We start from the raw sequence: 19,133 nt of genomic DNA, 5'->3' as shown, positions 1-19,133 counted from the left end.
GGGCGCTTCCTACACTCCCATGCGCTCCCTCTCAGCAGCTGGGCTTAGTGGGAAACGCATTGAACACCCGCTGTAGGAGGCAAGACACCTCACTTCCTGGAGTCTTGGCTTCTTTTCATCTGTCAAAGGAGGCTAATAATTGCAGCACCTATCTCAGGACTGGTCGGAAGATTAAACAAGTGAGATAAGGCACACAATATCTGGGCTCTCTTTTCTAATTCTAAAAGCCATAGACATAGCCATGTCTATATATGTGTAAGTGTATGTGCTTATAAACATACATGCACAGACATTGACCATTCCCATGACAGGTGACCTCCTTCACTCACTCTCACAACTATTCTCCCAAACTACATTCAATTAAATTCAGTCCAATCCCAAGAGCATCTACTATAGACAAAGCACTGCGAATAGAGACAGAAACATCACTTGCTTTCAAGATGCCTACCATCTCCTGGGCAGGAGAAATCATCCATCCATCCCTCTCTATTCACTGAGTTTTAGAGATAGGTCTATTCAGGGGCATTGGGGATGGATCTGTCTCTCAGCACCTACGTATCACACATCAGAGCCTACTGTGTGGATAGGGAGCCCTGTTTTCTACCAGCTAGGGAAACCCCGTCCTTGCCTCCCCAGAGAGGTTTTTTTTGGGGGGGGGGAAGGGAGTCAAATAATTAACCATAGTTAAGCAATCAGGCATCAAAACATTTTAAAACTTTTACTATATGCCAGGCGGGGATAATTCTGTGATATTGAGTATTTACAATGTAAACACATAGGGATAGAGGTGGGGAGAAAAGTAACAATACCAGGATATGCTAAGTGGACATGTAAATACTATGGAAGGTCACTGGAGGGAAGAACTGACCTTGCAGGCAGAGTTTATGAAAAGCTTCTCCAAAGTGGTAAGATTAGGGGTGGGGAAGAGTTGGAAGAGTGGAGAGGCATTAGGGAAGGGGGAAATCCAACAGAGTTCATTTGTCCAGGAGTGGAATGCTTTTGGAAGTGAAGCAGTCCCTTTAGGTTCCTCATCCCCACCCACCCCCCAAATTCCACTTGGCCCTGGTAATAAATTCCTTTTCCTTAGAGTGGAAGGTGGAAGTGGAAGCTGAATGATGACCTGTTGGAGATTCTACCTCTTCAGGAATGGCTTGGCTCTCTTGAAGTCCTGTCAAACTTTTGTAAGACGAAATTGCCTCACTAAAGACTCTCTTCTATAGGCAAATCAGTCAGTAAACAAATATTAACAATCTGCTATGTTCTAAGCACTCTGCTAAGCATTAGGGATAAAAAAAAGAAAGGTCAAAAAAAAAAGGATTCCTCCCTGCCTTGGAGGAACTCATAATCTAATGGAGCTTCCTCCAGACTCTAGTAGCCTGACCCCTCCATTTTAAACTGGAGGGACAGTGACATTAGACAATACGTAGAATTTACCTGTTCTGGTCTAGGTGAGAGTTTGGCTCTGGCTATCTTTCTGTTAAGGGTAGGGAAAATCAAATTCCATTCTAGAGAACACAGCTTTGTTCTGGGGAACCCCAGTTCACATGCAAATAGATTTTGCAACCAGGAAGACTGGGGCCTAGTTCCAAGTATCTCCTGTAGTCAAATGATGCCTTCCAGGTGGCCACCCCCTCCCTCTCTGCTTTCTCTCACTAACTGTTGAATGTCCTTTCCTGGTGCTGGGTGGAGTCTCCAGAGCTTCAGGAGCAGGAAAATACCTGGGTGAAGAGATGAGGGAGAGGCCCCAGAAAACCCCCTTTGCCGCTGGCTGGTACTTTGGGATTTGGTGCAGAGTCCCTAGAACCCAGCCTTTCTGACCTTTTTAGTTTTCTCCCTTATCCCCAGGTCTGAGGTCTGTTGTGCCCTTTATCTCCCCTCTTTCTCATTTAGTCAACCCCCTTTTTAAATATGAGGATATTGACACCCAGGAAGATCTGTTCAAGGTCAAAGAATTAGGAAGTATTAGACTTGAGATGTGAACTAAAGCTGAGTTCAAATCCCAGTTGTCCCAGGAGGACTTCCCTGACCACTGTGCAATCCAATCCCATCTCTTTAGCAGTGTTCACTTTATAGAACAAAGGAACCAGCACTGGAAGGGATTTTCCAGATTAGAGACCATCTGATATCATCCTTTCACTTCATAGATGAAGAATCTAAAGCTCAGAGAAGGAAAGTGATTTATAGGATTTAGGTAAACCGAGCACACTTGACTCCGAGCTTTAGGATCTTCCCATATGATGCTGCATCTCAGGACTTGAAGCTCTGCTTTCTGGTCTGGCCCTACATTGTAGGGAGGCCACTGATAAACTGGAGAGGGTCCGGAGGACATCAACCACGATGGTAAAGGACCTTGAACATTTGAAGACTCTTGAACCCTCTTGTCCTGGAGTCATGAACCAGTCAGTTCTCCATTTTCCTTTCCAGGTGTGTCAGTCTAGTCCCTTTTGGTCTTCCTTACTGTTCTGTAGCTTTTCTTATCAATATGTTTTTATCTGACCACCTTCCCCTATGTTTGTAATATCTTTCTATTAAAATGTAAGCTTATTAAAGGTAGGAATTGTATTTGTTTTTGTATTTGTATCCCTAGATTTTAAAATAGTGCTTAGTACACAGAGAACTTAATAATAAAAATGTTCTTTTTCCTCTCCCTTTTTCCTTCCTCCCTCCCTCCCTTATTCTTCCCTCCCTTCTTCCTTCCTTTTTTCTCCTTCTCTCCTTTCTCTCCCTCCTTTCTTTCCTTTTTTCTTCCCATCTTACTTCTTTTTTATTCTTCCCTCCCACCCTTCCTCCTTTCCTCCTCCTCCTCCTCCTTTCTTTCTCTCTGTCTTCAAGTACTTGGAGATAGTACATATATATATATATATATATATATATATATATATATATATATATATATATAATAGGGGACTTGGGTTCACATCCCAATTCTGATACTCTGACCTTTGCAAATCACTTAAATTTCCTGGGTCTCAGTTTGCTTATTTGTAAATGTGAGGGTTTATTAGATCAAAAAGACTGAAGTCCTTTTCAGCTCTATGTCTATGGTTACAAATTTGGAGTTGTAAAGGGAGGATTAGAAGAAGAAGGATTAGTTTTGTTTTGTTTGCTCCCAGAAGTCATGATTAAGACCAATGGGTAGATGTTACAAATAAGCAAATTTACTTTCATGAAAACTTTCCTCACAAGGAGTACTGTCTGCTTAGAGAGGTAATTGATGTTCCCTCATTGGATAGCTTCAAGAAGTGACTGAATGTGGTGGGGATACTTTTTGGTATGTGGGTTAGACTAGGTGGTGGCTAGGGTCTCTTCTCACTCTTGAACTATGTGATTGTGAGGAGCAGAACCTTTGGTTGGGTACAAGGCCAATATGGCTTCCCTATCCTTTCCTATCCCCTTTAGCTCCTGTCTGTGTCTTCCTGTTGACCAATCCTTCCAGTCAGAGGAAGAGTTCCGAAAAAGACTCAACTGAAATTGGGCCATGAGGAGAAGAATCATGGTTGATCATTATGCTCATCAGAGTTCCTAATTCTTTCTTTTTTTTTTTTTTGGTTTTTGCTAGGCAATGGGGTTAAGTGACTTGCCCAAGGCCACATGACTAGGTGATTATTAAGTGTCTGAGGCTGGATTTGAACTCACGTACTCCTAACTCCAGGGCCAGTGCTCTATCCACTGCACCACCTAGCTGCCCTAGAGTTCCTAATTCTTTCAAAGTTGTCTTAGTAAGTTGTTCAGTTCACTCTGAATCATTTTTCATACATGTCTTCCCAGGTTTCTCTGAAATCATCTTCATTTCTTATAGCACAGTAGTATTCTATCACATTCATATACCATAAACATAAATCATCCATCCATTCTTCAATTGATGGACATCACCTCAGATTTCCATTCTTTGCCACTCCCTAAAAACCTGCACATATTTTCATAATCTTTAGAGTTTGTTTTGCTTAGCACAGATCCCTTAATCTATCCTCCATCTAATTCTTTCTCTTGTCATTCCTTTCCATCCTATTTCCCTATTGAGTGAAATGTACTTTTGCACTCATCAATGCATGCGTGCGCGCGTGCGCGCGCGTGTGTGTGTGTGTGTGTGTGTGTGTGTGTGTGTGTGTGTGTGTGTATTCTTCCATCCTATAACTTGTTCAGATGAGAATGGGTTTCAAAAACCAACTTTCTCCCCTTCTTGCTTGAATGGGTGTCTTTTTGTGTGCCCTGATATGTGAGATGATTTTCCCTCATCTTCCTTCAACTCCCCCCACTTCCCCCCACCCACATTTTCTCAGCTTGTATTCCTATGTTTGTATTTCAAAGTTTCTACATGGCTCTGGTCTTTTCATCAAGAATACTTAACTAGTCTTCTATTTCATTAGAGATCTATTATTTCCCCTATAACTTTTTACTCAGTTTTGCTGGGTAAGTTATTTTTGACTATAAGTCCATATTCTTTGCCTTCTGTAATAACATATCCACAGCCTTCCATTTCTTTATCACAGTGACTGTGATCTTGACTGTGGTTCCTCAGCACTTGGATTCTTTCTTTCTGACTGCTTGCAGTAATTTTTTCTTTGACCTGTAAACTCTGAATTTTGATTTTAAATAAAATTGGTGGAACTTTTCATTTTGGGGTTTCTTTCAGGAGGTGACTGGTGGGTTTGTTCTACTACTACTTTATCCTTTGGTTCTAAGAGATCTGGGCAGTTTTCATGTGAGATTTCTTGAAATATGATGACTAAGTTTTTTGGGGGGGTTTTTTTTTGGTCATGGTATTTAGATAGTGCAATGACTATTAAATTTTTTTTTTTTAGGATTTTGCAAGGCAAATGGGGTTAAGTGGCTTGCCCAAGGCCACACAGCTAGGTAATTATTATGCATCTGAGGTCAGATGATTTGAACTCAGGTACTCCAGACTCCCCAGCCAGTGCTTTATCCACTACACCCTAGCCGCCCCAGCAACCATTAAATTTCTTGATCAGTTTTCCAGGTCATTTATTTTTGCTATAAGACACCTTATATTTGCTCCTATTTTTTCAGTTCTTTTGGCTTTGACATACTATTTCTTCTTATCTCATGGAGTCTTTGACTTCTATTTGATCTATTCTAATTTTTAAAAGAGTTTGTTCCTTGTACATAATTTTGTACCTCTTGTACTAAGCCATTAATTCCCTTTCCATTTTCCCCCATAACTTTCAATTTATTTTTTCCTCTAATGATCTAATTTCATTTATAAAAAAAATTTCAAATCCTTAAAAAAACTCTTGCTTTATTTCTCCTAGGAATTCTAGTTAAATTTGTGCCTAATTTTTTTTTAAGGCTTTATGTATAGATATTTGGGAGGCATTTGTGTCATGGGTATCACCTTCCATAGCTTTTTGTTTGTTTGTTTGTTTATTTATTTATTTTCAGAGCAGCAATCACATATTAGTATTAAAAGTAAGAAAGCAGGTACTCTCATTTCCTTCATGGTTTTATTTGAAGCTCCATAGGTTCTTCCAATGTGGCATCTAATGATTAATGTGTGTTGCTCACATGTTCAGGTTTCCCATAGAAATACTGTAAAAAAGCAAATTGTTTCTTCATACCTAAAAGCTTTTTAAAAGTGGGATCCTTTTTTTTCCAGTTTTCATTCTTCCAGCCTACATCTTGACTTTGAACTTCATATTGAGACCAGGCTATTCATATTTCTGAAAGAAAGGTCTGGACTGATCCTGTTGCTGCTTTCTAGGGGTATTAAATGCGGTATTGTTACTGATCTCAGGTACCCACAAGTCTTCACTGCTCCTGAAGTGTTCTGCTATAGGGCAAAGTCTGATTACTGCCCTCCTCCCCTCCCATCTCTGAGCTCTGCAAGGTTATGATCTGGATTTGGGTTATGAGAAAAGTAGATGCTATTGGACTCAGTATCATCCAATGACATTTCATGTTCTTTACTGACTTCCATCTCTAACTTCTGTGTTTTAGGGGTTGATTAGGAAATCCCCTGATCTGTTTGAATAATCTCCCCAGTTAACTTAGTCATGCTTTTGGGTGTGCATCTTTGTCAAAAGTGGAAAAAGTAGACCTACCATGGAGTTAGATATGCAGGTCAACCCTATCTAGAGAGAAAACTCAAGAAAAGAGTCCTAAGACCATGTAGATAGCTGGTACGCAATCCACTTTCATTATATTCTAAGGGGTGAGCCATGAACCGTACTGGGCTTCAGTCAACCATTCATCAAAAAAAGCCCCAGTCATATTGGACCAATCAGAGGAATTCCTCCTTTCACAACATGATATTCCTTCTATCTTTAACATTCTCTGTTCCAGTCTTCAATGTGTTCTAGGGCTACCTGTGGTTCTAAAATTCCATATTCTAAGGTCTCATCCATTTCCTAACATTGTGTATTCTAATAGTTTTAAGGTCCTTTCTAGTTCCTAACATGCTATGTTTTAATATTCTGCCTTCTAAGTTCTCTTCCCTCTGGGTCTGATATTGTGAGTTCTTAGGGATTGAACCTTGAAGGACTGTTTTGAGGAGGCAGTATGGTGCAGTGGGAAAAAAAAAACAAAGCTAACTCAGGAGTTACTGGATCTAGGTTCAAATCCTGATTCTCCTGTTTTCTACTTTTGTAGCTTTAGACAAGAAGTCACTTAGTTTATCTGGGTTTTGGTTTTCATATCTAAGAAAGGAGGAAATTGGACTAGATGGTCTCTGAGATCCTGTTCATGTACTATGTTCTTGTCCTTGTCACCCTTATATTTTAGGATCCTATGATTCTGCCTTGAATAAAAGGGATCCAACTTGTATAAATTGTTATGCCAACATTTTGACCAGAGACTGAGAATTCCATCCCCACACTATATGGGAAGACCTATGGTTGAGCTTGTAGTGCCCTCTTCTGGTAACTGAATCCAGACAAGCAGCCTTTATACTTCTGAGCTTCAGAGGTTCTTAGTACTGTCTAACCTCAACCTCTTCTGCAAAGACAATTGGAGATCATTTGTTCTTTCCTACTCAAGGATAATGATGCATCCTCAGCCCCAATTGGCTATTTATCTTGACTAATCTGATGCCAAATGGTAAGGGAAGGACACAGCTGAAAGGACCTAAATGGAGACAATTGAGAAGAGAAAAGATACAAGGGATGATGTCTAGGTGGGATGATTTCTGTGAATTCTCTTATTAAGAGAGTAAGAGAATTTGAGAATTCACATATGGCCACAAGTAACATAGAATGCTTGATCTTCTCTTGCAGTGATTGCTGCACTAGATGCCCAGACATTTTGCAGAGGGTGAAGAAATGAAGAATTTGGAAGATGGCGATGATCAATTATTCAGTCATTTCTTCAAATCCCGTGTTTGGAGCTATAAAGGCAAAAGTGAAAGGCAAAAATGTCCTCAGAGAGTTTGTATTTTACTGGGGGAGATAATATGTACAAAAAAGTTACAAAGGAGAAAGAAGGTAAACTTGAAGGGCAAGGCACTAATACCTGGGAGACTGGCAAGGTCTCCTGCTGAAGGAGAATTTGAGCTGAGTTTTGTAGGCACATCCAAAGACATTGATGAGGAATGATTCTAGACGTTCAGGGAAAGCCAATACAGAGGGAAGGATATGGGAGATAATAATAGCTAACATTTACTGAACTTTTTACAGTTTGGAAAGCATTTTACAAATATCTCATCTGAGCTTCACAACACCCTGGGAAGTAGGTGCTATTTTTATTTATGTTTAATAGATGAGAAAACTGAATTACAGAAGTGAAGTGACTTTCTCAGGGTAACAAAACCTTGTAAGTGTTGAAGGCCAGATAAAACTGAATTCTTCCTGATACTTTCTGCCAGAAGAGAAGTGAATGGCTCTGGATGGGATGATCACTAAGTAACATCACTGAAAATAACATTGACCATATCTTAATAGACAGGAAACGGGGGACTCATTTCTGAACCAGGTCAGGTTGTCAACTAATTAGAGCAGAAGTCAACATCCACACCAGATTAGAAGAAATGATGAAGACAAACAGACCACATTTCCTTTATGCAGCTCCAGTTTGACTTGTTTAAACAAGCTGGGTACTAAAAAACATTGACTTCAATTGCCACCATTTCTTAGAGAACAGCTGTAAAACAGTCACTACAATGAGGTGGCCCAAAGAGTCCATAAACCACTTGAATCTGCAAAAAAACCTTCTTGCTAAATAGACCGAGATGACAGCTAAGGGAAATGCCAGTTTAGAGTACAAGTTCTTTTCCATAATGCTTTGAAGGGGGATGACAAGGCTATAACCACCACAGTGTTATAAATTAGTACAAAGCAGTGGAAGGTAAGGTGAGTACAGAGAGCTTGGAATGAATTGTAATATGGTCGAAGCGTGCTTTTCTTTCCATTCACACAGCTTGTTGTTGTTCACTTGATTCAACTGGGACCCATTCTTCATGACCCATTTGGGATTTTCTTGGAGAAGATACAGGAATGGTTTACCATTTCTTTCTCCAACTCATTTTATGGATGCGGAATCTGAGGCAAATAGAATTAAGTTACTTACCCAGGTTAATGTCTGAGGCCAAATTTGAACTCAGGCTGAGTCTTCCTGACTCCAGACCCTAGAGGTTCTGTACACTATGGTGCCACCTAGGAGTCATGCCATTTTCTCATGCTCTTGTCTTCAACCTCTTTTTGTCTACTGCCTTCAGACTTGTCCATGACTCTTTCATCCTATTAAAAAAAAAAACCTCTCCTTAATAAATTTATCCCCATTGGTTACATTTTCATATCTCTCTTTTTTGTCACTAAATTCCTTGGGAAAAATGCCAACAATCTATGCTTCCACTTACTTTCTCTCATTGCTTTTCTAATCTTTACACAATGAATCCTGACTTTATCATTCAACTGAAACTGCTCTTTCCAAAGTTACCAAAGAACTCTTTAATTGCCCAATCTAGTGGCTTTCTCAATCCTTATCATGTGTGTCTTCTCTGCAGCCTTTGACATTCAGTCACCCTCTTCTTGATACTCTTTTCTAAAATTCTGAGTTTTTGTGACATTACTTTCTCTTGCTTCTCCTACCTGTCTGACTGCTTCTTATTCTCTTGTGTTGGTTCTTCACCCAGCTCATATCCACTACCCCCCACCCCCCAGGGCTCTATTCTGAATCCTCTTCTCCCTCTTTACTAATTTGCTTGGTGATCTTATTAGAACCCCCTAGATTCAGTTATTTATTGTCTCAATGCTGACGATTATCAGAGCTATTTATCTATCTCTAGCCTTTCTCCTAATCCCATTAAATCGAATGTCCCAGGGATATTATAATCTCAACATATCCCAAACTGAACTCATTCATTATCTTTCCTCCTAAACTTTTCCTTTTCTGATCTTCCCTGTTATTAGAGAACAACACTATCCTCCCATCCTCAATTCCTTACTCTCTCAGCCAATCTATTGCCAAGTTTTGTAAATTTTACCTTAATAATACAAGTCTTGTTTGACCACCTTCTCTCTCTCTCTCTCTCTCTCTCTCTCTCTCTCTCTCTCTCTCTCTCTCAGGTTTTTTGCAAGACAAATGGGGTTAAGTGGCTTGCCCAAGGCCACACAGCCAGGTAATTACTAAGTGTCTGAGACCGGATTTGAACCCAGGTACTCCTGACTCCAAGGCCTGTGCTTTATCCACTACAGCACCTAGCCGCCTCCACCTCTTTTCTGATACTGCAACTACCTTGGTGCAGGTCCTCATCATCTCATACCCGTATTATTGTAATAACCTGATAGTTGGTCTTTAAGTCTTTCCCCTTTTCAGTCAATTCTAGTTCTTTCTTCCAACTCCTCTGTTTAAGTGATCTTCCATGAAGCAGGAAAATAGCTTATCAAGTAAACTCCAGAATAAAATATTTTTTTATCTTTAAATTTATTTTATTCTCATTTTGTACAAATATTTTTTTACATTAATAAAATATTCTTGTTTACAAGTAAACAAAATACCCCTCCTCCCCCATGAATATAGATAGACTTGTTTGGGCGAAAAAAGTAAAGGGGAAAGAAAAAATTAAAATAAAAAAATAATAATAGTAATAATTGTAGGTATGGCCAGGTAGCGCAATGGACGAAACACCAGCCCTGGAGCCATGAGCACCCGAGTCCATATCCAGCCTCATAAACCCAACAATCACCCAGCCATGTGACATGCAAGCCACCCGATCCCCACTGCCCTGCAAAACCCCCCAAAAAGAGAAAAAAAAGACCCCAAATAAAATAAAATAGTAATAATAGTAGGGGTGGCTGGGTGGCAGACAGAGCATTAGCCCTTGAGCCAGGAGCACCTGGGTCCAAATCCAGCCCCAGACACCCAAAGATCACCCTGCTATGTGGCCCCAGGCAGGCCACCCAGCCCCATTTGCCCTGCACCCTCCCCCAAATAATAATAACAAAAAATGTGCTTGAGTCTTTGTTCCAACACCAACAACTCTGTCGTGAGTGGATCACATTCTTTATGATAAGTCCATCACAAAAGTTATTTCCATATTTTTCCACCGTTGCCATTGCTGATCACAACTCCCTCCTTTCTTATTTCTCCACTACCATGTACTCTATTTTCTCTCTCCTTTCACTATGACTCTGCTGTAGGGTCGCTGAGTGGCGCAGCAGACAGATTCCTGGTCCTGGGGCCAAGAAGCCCTGAGCCCCCCTACCACCCCTTAGGCCCAGAATCCACCTGGCCCTGTGGTCCTGGGCAGGCCTTCCATTCCCAGCCCCTTGCAAGAAGTAAGAAAGAAAATGTGTTATATCTGGCCACTCTCCCCCCATGGTCCATCCTCTCCTCCTTCATTCATATCCCCACCCCTTCCCCCTGCTCCCCCCTCCTTCTTATTCCAGATGTCTATACCCCATTGAGTATATATGCTGTTTCCTCTCCTAGCCATCTCTGATGAGAGCAAAGTTTCCCTCATTCCCGCTTGCCTCCCCCTTCCATATCATTGCAATAGCTCATTGTAATAAAAAAAATCTTATGTGAAATATCTTAGACTATTCCCCCTCTCCTTTTTCTTTCTCCCATTCCATTTCCCTTTTTTTCTATTGACTCCATTTTTACACCATATTTTATCTTTGAATTCAGCTTTCTCCTTTGCTTCAACTATAAAAGCTCTCTCTACCTGCTCTATTAACTGAGAAGGTTCATATGAGTATTATCAGTGTCATTTTTCTATACAGGAATACATGCAGTTCATCCTCATTAAGTCCCTCATATTTCCCCCCTCTCCTCCAGTCTCCATGCTTCACCTGAGTCCTGTATCTGAAGATCAAACCTTCTGTTCAGCTCTGGCCATTCCAAAAGGAACCTTTGAAATTCCCCTGGTTCATTGAAAGTCCATCTTTTTCCCTGGAAGAGGACATTCAGCCTTGCTGGGTAGTTCATTCTTGGCTGCATTCTAAGCTCTCTTGCCTTCCGGTATATTGTATTCCAAGCCCTACGAGCTTCCAATGTAGCTGTTGCTAAGTCCTGTGTTATCCTGACTTCAGCTCCACGATATTTGAACTGTGTCCTTCTGGCTGCTTGTAGTATTTTCTCTTTGACTTGGGAGTTCTGGAACTTGGCTATAATATTCCTAGGGGTTGGTTTTTTGGGATCTCTTTCTCTGGGGGATCGGTGGATTCTCTCCATTTCTATTTTGCCCTCTGCTTCTAGAATATCAGGGCAATTTTCCTGTAGTAATTCTTTGAAAATGATGTCAAGGCTCTTTTCCTGATCATGACTTTCAGGTATTCCAATAATTTTTAAATTATTTTTCCTAAGTCTGTTTTCCATATCAGTTGTTTTTTCAATGAGATATTTCACATTTTCTTCTAATTTTTCATTTTTTTGTTTTGAAGTATTGATTCCTGATTTCTGGTAAATTCATCAACCTCCCTGAATTCTATTCTTTGTCTGAAGGATTTGTTCTCCTCAGAGAGTTTTCTTATCTCTTTTTCCATCTGGCCAATTTTGCTTTTTAAAGCATTCTTCTCCTCAATAACTTTTTGAACTGTTTTATCCATTTGACCTAAGCTGGTTTTTAGCATGCTATTTTCTTCAGCATTTTTTTTTTATTTCCTTGACTAGGCTGCTGACTTCATTTTCATGTTTTTCCTGCATCTCTCTCCTTTCTTTTCCCAGTTTTTCTTCCAACTCCCTCATTTGATTTTCAAAGTCTTTTTTGAACTCTGTCATAGCCTGAGCCCAATTTCTGTTTTTCTTGGAGTCTTTAGATGCAGGAGCTTGTGCTTCCTCATCTTCAGACTGAGTATTTTGGTCCTTCTTGGGCTCATTTGCAAAATATTTCTCAATAGTCTTCTTTTTGTTTCTCTGCTTGCTCATTTTCCCAGCCTGGGCCTGGTTTGGGGTGTTTCTTGAACTTTTGGGACACTCCTACAAAGGTCTCAGTGTGTGAGGCTCTGTCCTCCCTCCTGGTCTGTGAATGACCATAAGCACCTCCCTCTGCCATGGGGCTGAGGTGGGGGGGGGGGCCCTGCTGTTCTATGGGGGTCCTAGAATGGGATCAGCATCTGAATGTGGTCAGAGCCCCAGAGTCCTGTTCCAGGGGCAGAGGACAGAGCTCTGCAGTCTCTCTTCACTCCCCTCCCTCAGCTCAGTGTGCTCATGCCCTGGGGGCTCCTGCTTACCAGCTCCGCCTGCTTCTGTTTCCTGGACCAGGGCTGGGGAAAGACCATGCTGCTTGCTGTGTGCCCTGAGGGCTGGGCTTCACGTGCTTGCTCTGGCAGAGGTCCCCCGCTGTTCCCCCACTTTGTTCCCAGTGCTCCTTGGGGTGCAGCTCAGGAGACTCCCCTGCTGCTGTGACCTGAGACTCTCAGCGCCCTGGGGCTGCCTCTGGGAGGCTGAGGTTCTTTGGCTCTGGTGGGCCGCCCCTCCGACCCTGGGGAGCAGAGCCTTTCTGCTCTTTTCCAGGTTACCTTGAGTAGGAGAACTGCCTCACTGGGACCCTTTGTGGGTTCTGTCTCTCAAAAGTTTAGTTAGAGTCCTTAGCTGATGAATTTTATCAGAGAGCTCCTAAGACTGATCCCTTCTTGTCCCAGAATAAAATATTTTAAAAATCCTTTGGAATTCAAAGCTCTTTTTAACCCATACTTCTACCTTTCTAGTCTTTATTTTTTTACCCCTTATCCCCTCAATTCATATTCTAATCCTTCTATTCTTTGCCTTGCTGTTTCTTAAACAAGATACCTCTGCCAAAACACTCCATATCCTAACTCAGCATTTTCACTAACTGTTCCTCATGCCTCTCCCTCTTCATCTCTGCTTCCTTTCTTCTTCCAAATCCTTGCTAAAAGTTTACCTTTTTCAAGGCTTTGCTGATCCTCCTGAATGCTAGTGCCTTCCTTCCATTAGCCCAAACTGACCTCTCTGTATCTTGTCCATACATAGTGTTTGCACAAAGTCTCCCTCATTAGACTGTAAGCTCTTTGAGGGCAGGAATTGCCTTCTGTCTCTTTGTATCTCAAATTCTTAGCCTGGCACTTAGCAGGCATCAATAAATACTTGTAGACTGACTGCTGCATCTCTTGGGTCCCTGACTTTATGTTAGCTATCCCTAATGCCAGGAATACCCTCCTTTTTCTCCTTCATCTCCTAGAATCCCTGGTTTCTTTCTTTCTTTCTTTCTTTTTTTTGCAAGGCAATGGGGTTAAGTGGCTTGCCCAAGGTCACACAGCTAGGTAATTATTAAGTGTCTGAGGTTTGATTTGAACTCAGGTCCTCCTGACTCCAGGGCCAGTGCTCTATCCACTGTGCCACCTAGGTATCCTCCCTGGTTTCCTTCTAGACTCAACTCAAGTGCTGCCTTCTACATAAGACTTCTTGGTTTCCCTAATTGCTATGGCTTTCCCTTCCAATAACAAAAATGTACGCATGTACAAGTTGCCATCTCCATAAGATGTAAGCTCAATGAAACTAGGGACTGTTTCAATTTTTGTCTTTGTATATGTTGTAAGAACTCAGCAATGTTTATTGAATTATTGCTGCATATTATAGGATTATAGAGAAAGAGCTGGAAGGACTCTAAAGGTTATTAAGTCTTCTCCCCTCCCCCCCATTTTACAGAATTGGAAACTGAGGTAGAGTCCCATGGCTAGTATGTATCTAAAGGTAGAATTTGAGCATCTCCAAGTTTAATGTTCTGCAAACTATGGTCCATGGGCCAAATCTAGCCTGCCATGTAATTTTTTTTTGCAAGGCAGTGGGGTTAAGTGACTTGCTCAAGGTCACACAGCTAGGTAATTATTAAGTATCTGAGGCTGAATTTGAACTCAGCCCTAACTCCAGGTGCTTTATCCACTGTGCCACCTAGCTGCCTCACTTGTCATGTATTTTTGTACAATCTGTAAACTAAGTTTTTCCATTTAAATATATGACTTATGACCTTACCAGGAGCTTTATTTAAAAACAACAGCAACAACAACAGAACACCTTTGGTTACCTGGAAAGCCATGCAGAAACAGGCAGTGAATCAGATTTGACCCAGAGGTCATGGTTTGCTGATCCCTGCCCTACTACCTTTCATGAAACAAATGAAACTGGAATGAAGGCAACAAGCTGATGGAAGATGGAAGAGATTTGCCATTTTCTGGAAGTGATCTAGTTTTGTCATCAATAGTAGTGAAATTGCCACTTCCATAACCAGCATACTGTATAAGGAAGTGGAAATAACTCTCAAGAGATGGAATCAGGAAGGATATTGGGGTCTGATTAACACACTTAGAAGATAGCTAAGCTTCAAGCAACAGTTTTGAAAATAGTAAAGGGTAGAATTTCAAGATATCACAAAGAGGGGAAGATTACCAAAAAATGGAGAAAAAAAAATCACAGACAAGTCTTTTTTTTAAGTCAAAAAGATATGACTGAAACCATCAGCACTACTCTCCATGAAAATCTTTATGTGAATAATCTGTACGTATCCAGAGGGTAACTTTGATGAGAATGTGAACTGGAACAATCAGCCTTTTTCAGACAATTGTCTTTAGCAGAGCATGTATTCACCCTCTGACAACTGACTAAAAGGTGTAACAAATACAGAGATGATTACAAAAAAAGCATTTGACCAGAATAGAACAAAACTCTACCGATAGCCTCTCCTCAAACAAGGTATCTATCACTCATGCAAATGTTAAGATTATATGGGATTTCTTGATAAATGCAACCATTGAGATAATTTTGTTCAATGATCCTCTGATTAGCAATCTCATGTGAAGCATAAATCAGGGAGGTATCATCTGTTTATCAAAATTATTTATCACTGTCATGAAGAACATCACAGGCAGAGTCCAGATGGAAAAAAGGATTCTCTACATAAATCCCCCATTTCTATAAGATTCTCCTCCTTGATGATGGTGGATTGTTTCCCAAACCCACAACTTCCCTATATGTATAAATACTGAGATCTTCCACTGTATTTCCACTATATATATATATATATATATATATATATATATATATATATATATATATATATATATACATATACATATATATATATATATATATCTTCCATTGAGTGGCTATGGTTGTTCAGTCCTTTTTTCAGACATGTCTGACTCTTTGTGTCCCCTTTTAAAGATTTCTTGGTAAAAATACTAGAGTGGTGGGCTGTTTCCTTCTCCAGCTTATTTTATATATATAATGAAACTGAGACAAGCAGGGTAAAACCCAGGGTCAGACAGCTAGCAAGTGTCTGAGGCTGGATTTGAACACATAAAGATTAACTTTCCTGACTCCAGTTTAGATGCTCAATCCACTGCACCCCCTAGCTGCCCTCTTCTAAAATACTCAGAATAGAGCAGTAGGGTCAAATTCAAATAGAAATGGATCCCTGAACAGTGGCATATTGACTTCAAAACCCCACCCCCCATTACATTTTTTTTTAAATTTATTTTTTATTCTCATTTTGTACAAATGTTTTTTTTACATTAATAAAATATTCTTGTTTACAAGTAAACAAAATACCCCTCCTCCCATGAATATAGATAGACTTGCTTGGGTGTAAAAAGTAAAGGGGAGAGAAAAAAATTAAAATTAAAAAAAAATAATAGTAATAATTGTAGGTATGGCCAGGTGGCACAATGGACAAAGTACCAGCCCTGGAGCCACGAGCACCCGAGTCCATATCCAGCCTCGTAAACCCAATAATCACCCAGCCATGTGACATGCAAGCCACCCGATTCCCACTGCCCTGCAAAAACCAAAAAGAAGAAAAAAAAAAGACCCAAAATAAAATAAAATAGTAATAATAGTAGGGGTGGCTGGGTGGCAGACAGAACATTGGCCCTTGAGCCAGGAGCACCTGGGTCCAAATCCGGCCCCAGACGCCCAAAGATCACCCTGCTATGTGGCCCCAGGCAGGCCACCCAGCCCCACTTGCCCTGTACCCTCCCCCAAATAATAATAATAAAAAATGTGCTTCAGTCTTTGGTCCAACACCAACAACTCTGTCACGGGTGGATCACATTCTTTATGATAAGTCCATCACAAAAGTTACTTCCATATTTTTCCAACGTTGCCATTGCTGATCGCAACTCCCTCCTTTCTTATTTCTCCACTACCATGTACTATATTTTCTCTCTCCTTTCACTCTGACACTGCTGTAGGGTCACTGAGTGGCACAGCAGACAGCTCCCTGGTCCTGGAGCCAAGAAGCCCTGAGCCCCCATACCACCCCTTAGGCCCAGAATCCACCTGGCCCTGTGGTCCTGGGCAGGCCATCCAATCCCAACCCCTTGCAAGAAGTAAAAAAGAAAATGTGTTATATCTGACCACTCTCCCCCCCATGGTCCATCCTCTCCTCCATCATTCACATCCCACCCCTTCCCCCTGCTCCCCCCTCCTTCTTACTCCAGATGTCTATACCCCATTGAGTATATTTGCTGTTTCCTCTTGTAGCCATCTCTGATGAGAGCAAAGGTTCCCTCATTCCCCCTTGCCTCCCCGCTTCCATATCATTGCAATAACTCATTGTAATAAAAAACATCTTATTATGTGAAATATCTTGGACTATTACCCCTCCTTTTTCTTTCTCCCATTCCATTTCCCTTTTTTTCTATTGACTCCATTTTTACACCATATTTTATCTTCGAATTCAGCTTTCTCCTGTGCTTCAACTATAAAAGCTCCCTCTACCTGCTCTATTAACTGAGATGGTTCATATGAATATTATCAGTATCATTTTTCTATACATGCAGTTCATCCTCATTAAGTCCCTCATATTCCCCCCCTGTCTCCTACAATCTCCATGCTTCACCTGAGTCCTGTATCTGAAGATCAAACCTTCTGTTCAGCTCTGGCCATTCCAAAAGGAACCTTTGAAATTCCCCTGGTTCATTGAAAGTCCATCTTTTTCCCTGGAAGAGGACATTCAGCCTTGCTGGGTAGTTCATTCTTGGCTGCATTCTAAGCTCTTTTGCCTTCCGGTATATTGTATTCCAAGCCCTACGAGCTTCCAATGTAGCTGCTGCTAAGTCCTGTGTGATCCTGACTGCAGCTCCATGATATTTGAACTGTGTCCTTCTGGCTGCTTGTAATATTTTCTCTTTGACTTGGGAGTTCTAGAACTTGGCTATATAGGGGTTGGTATTTGGGGATCTCTTTCTCGGGGGGGGGGGGAATTGGTGGATTCTTTCCATTTCTATTTTGCCCTCTGCTTCTAGAATATCAGGGCAATTTTCCTGTAGTAATTCTTTGAAAATGATGTCAAGGCTCTTTTCCTGATCATGACTTTCAGGTATTCCAATAATTTTTAAATTATCTTTCCTAAGTCTGTTTTCCATATCAGTTGTTTTTTCAATGAGATATTTCACATTTTCTTCTAATTTTTCATTTTTTTTTGTTTTGAAGTATTGATTCCTGATTCTGGTAAATTCATCAATCTCCCTGAATTCTATTCTTTGTCTGAAGGATTTGTTCTCCTCAGAGAGTTTTCTTATCTCTTTTTCCATCTGGCCAATTTTGCTTTTTAAAGCATTTTTCTCCTCAATAACTTTTTTGAACTGTTTTATCCATTTGACCTAAGCTGGTTTTTAGCATGCTATTTTCTTCAGCATTTTTTTGGATTTCCTTGACTAAGCTGCTGACTTCATTTTCATGTTTTTCCTGCATCTCTCTCCTTTCTTTTCCCAGTTTTTCTTCCAACTCCCTCATTTGATTTTCAAAGTCTTTTTTGAGCTCTGTCATAGCCTGAGCCCAATTTCTGTTTTTTTCTTGGAGCCTTTAGATGCAGGAGCTTATGCTTCCTCATCTTCAGACTGAGTATTTTGATCCTTCTTGGGCTCATTTGCAAAATATTTCTCAATGGTCTTCCTCTTGTTTCTTTGCTTGCTCATTTTCCCAGCCTAAGCCTAAGCTTCCTGAGCTTTTGGGACACTCCCACAAAGGTCTCAGTGTGTGAGGCTCTGTCCTCCCTCCTGGTCTGTGAATGTCCATAAGCGCCCCCCCTCTGCCACAGGGCCAAGGTTGGGGGGCCCTGTTGTTCTATGGGGGGGCCTAGACTGGGATCAGGATCTGAATGTGGTCAGAGCCCCAGAGTCCTGTTCTAGAGGCAGAGGACAGAGCTGGGCAGTCTCTTTCTCCTCACTCCCCTCCCTCTGCTCAATGGGCTCATGCCCTGGTGGCTCCTGCTTACTGGCTCCACCTGCTTCTGTTTCCTGGTCTTGATGAAAGACCAAACTGCTCCCTGTGTGCCCTGAAGGCTGGGCTCCATGTGCTCACTCTGGCAGAGGTCCCCCGCTGTTACCCCACTTTGTTCCCGGTGCTCCCCGGGGTGCAGCTCAGGAGACTCCCCTGCTGGTCTGAGCTGAGGCTCCCAGTGCCCTGGGGCTGCCTCCTGGAGGCTGAAGTTCTTTTGCTCTGGCAGGCCACCCCTCTGTTGGGCCACCCTTCCAACCCTGGGGAGCAGAGCCTTTCTGCTCTTTTCCAGGTGACCTTGAGTAGGAGAACTGCCTCACTGGGTCCCTTTGTGGGTTCTGTCTCTCGAAAGTTTAGTTAGAGACCTTAGTTTATGAGGTTTTATCAGAGAGCTCCTAAGACTGGATCCCTTCACGGGGCCATCTTGGCTCCGCCCCCAAATTACATTTTAATCTTTTGGTTTGTGCTTGGGAGTTTTGCCTGTATAAATTTGACACCTCTATATC

The sequence above is a fragment of the Macrotis lagotis genome, chromosome 1, assembly GCF_037893015.1.
Source record: "Macrotis lagotis isolate mMagLag1 chromosome 1, bilby.v1.9.chrom.fasta, whole genome shotgun sequence".
NCBI classification, from domain to species: Eukaryota; Metazoa; Chordata; class Mammalia; order Peramelemorphia; family Peramelidae; genus Macrotis; species Macrotis lagotis.
Note: the sequence above shows the minus strand (reverse complement) of the source record.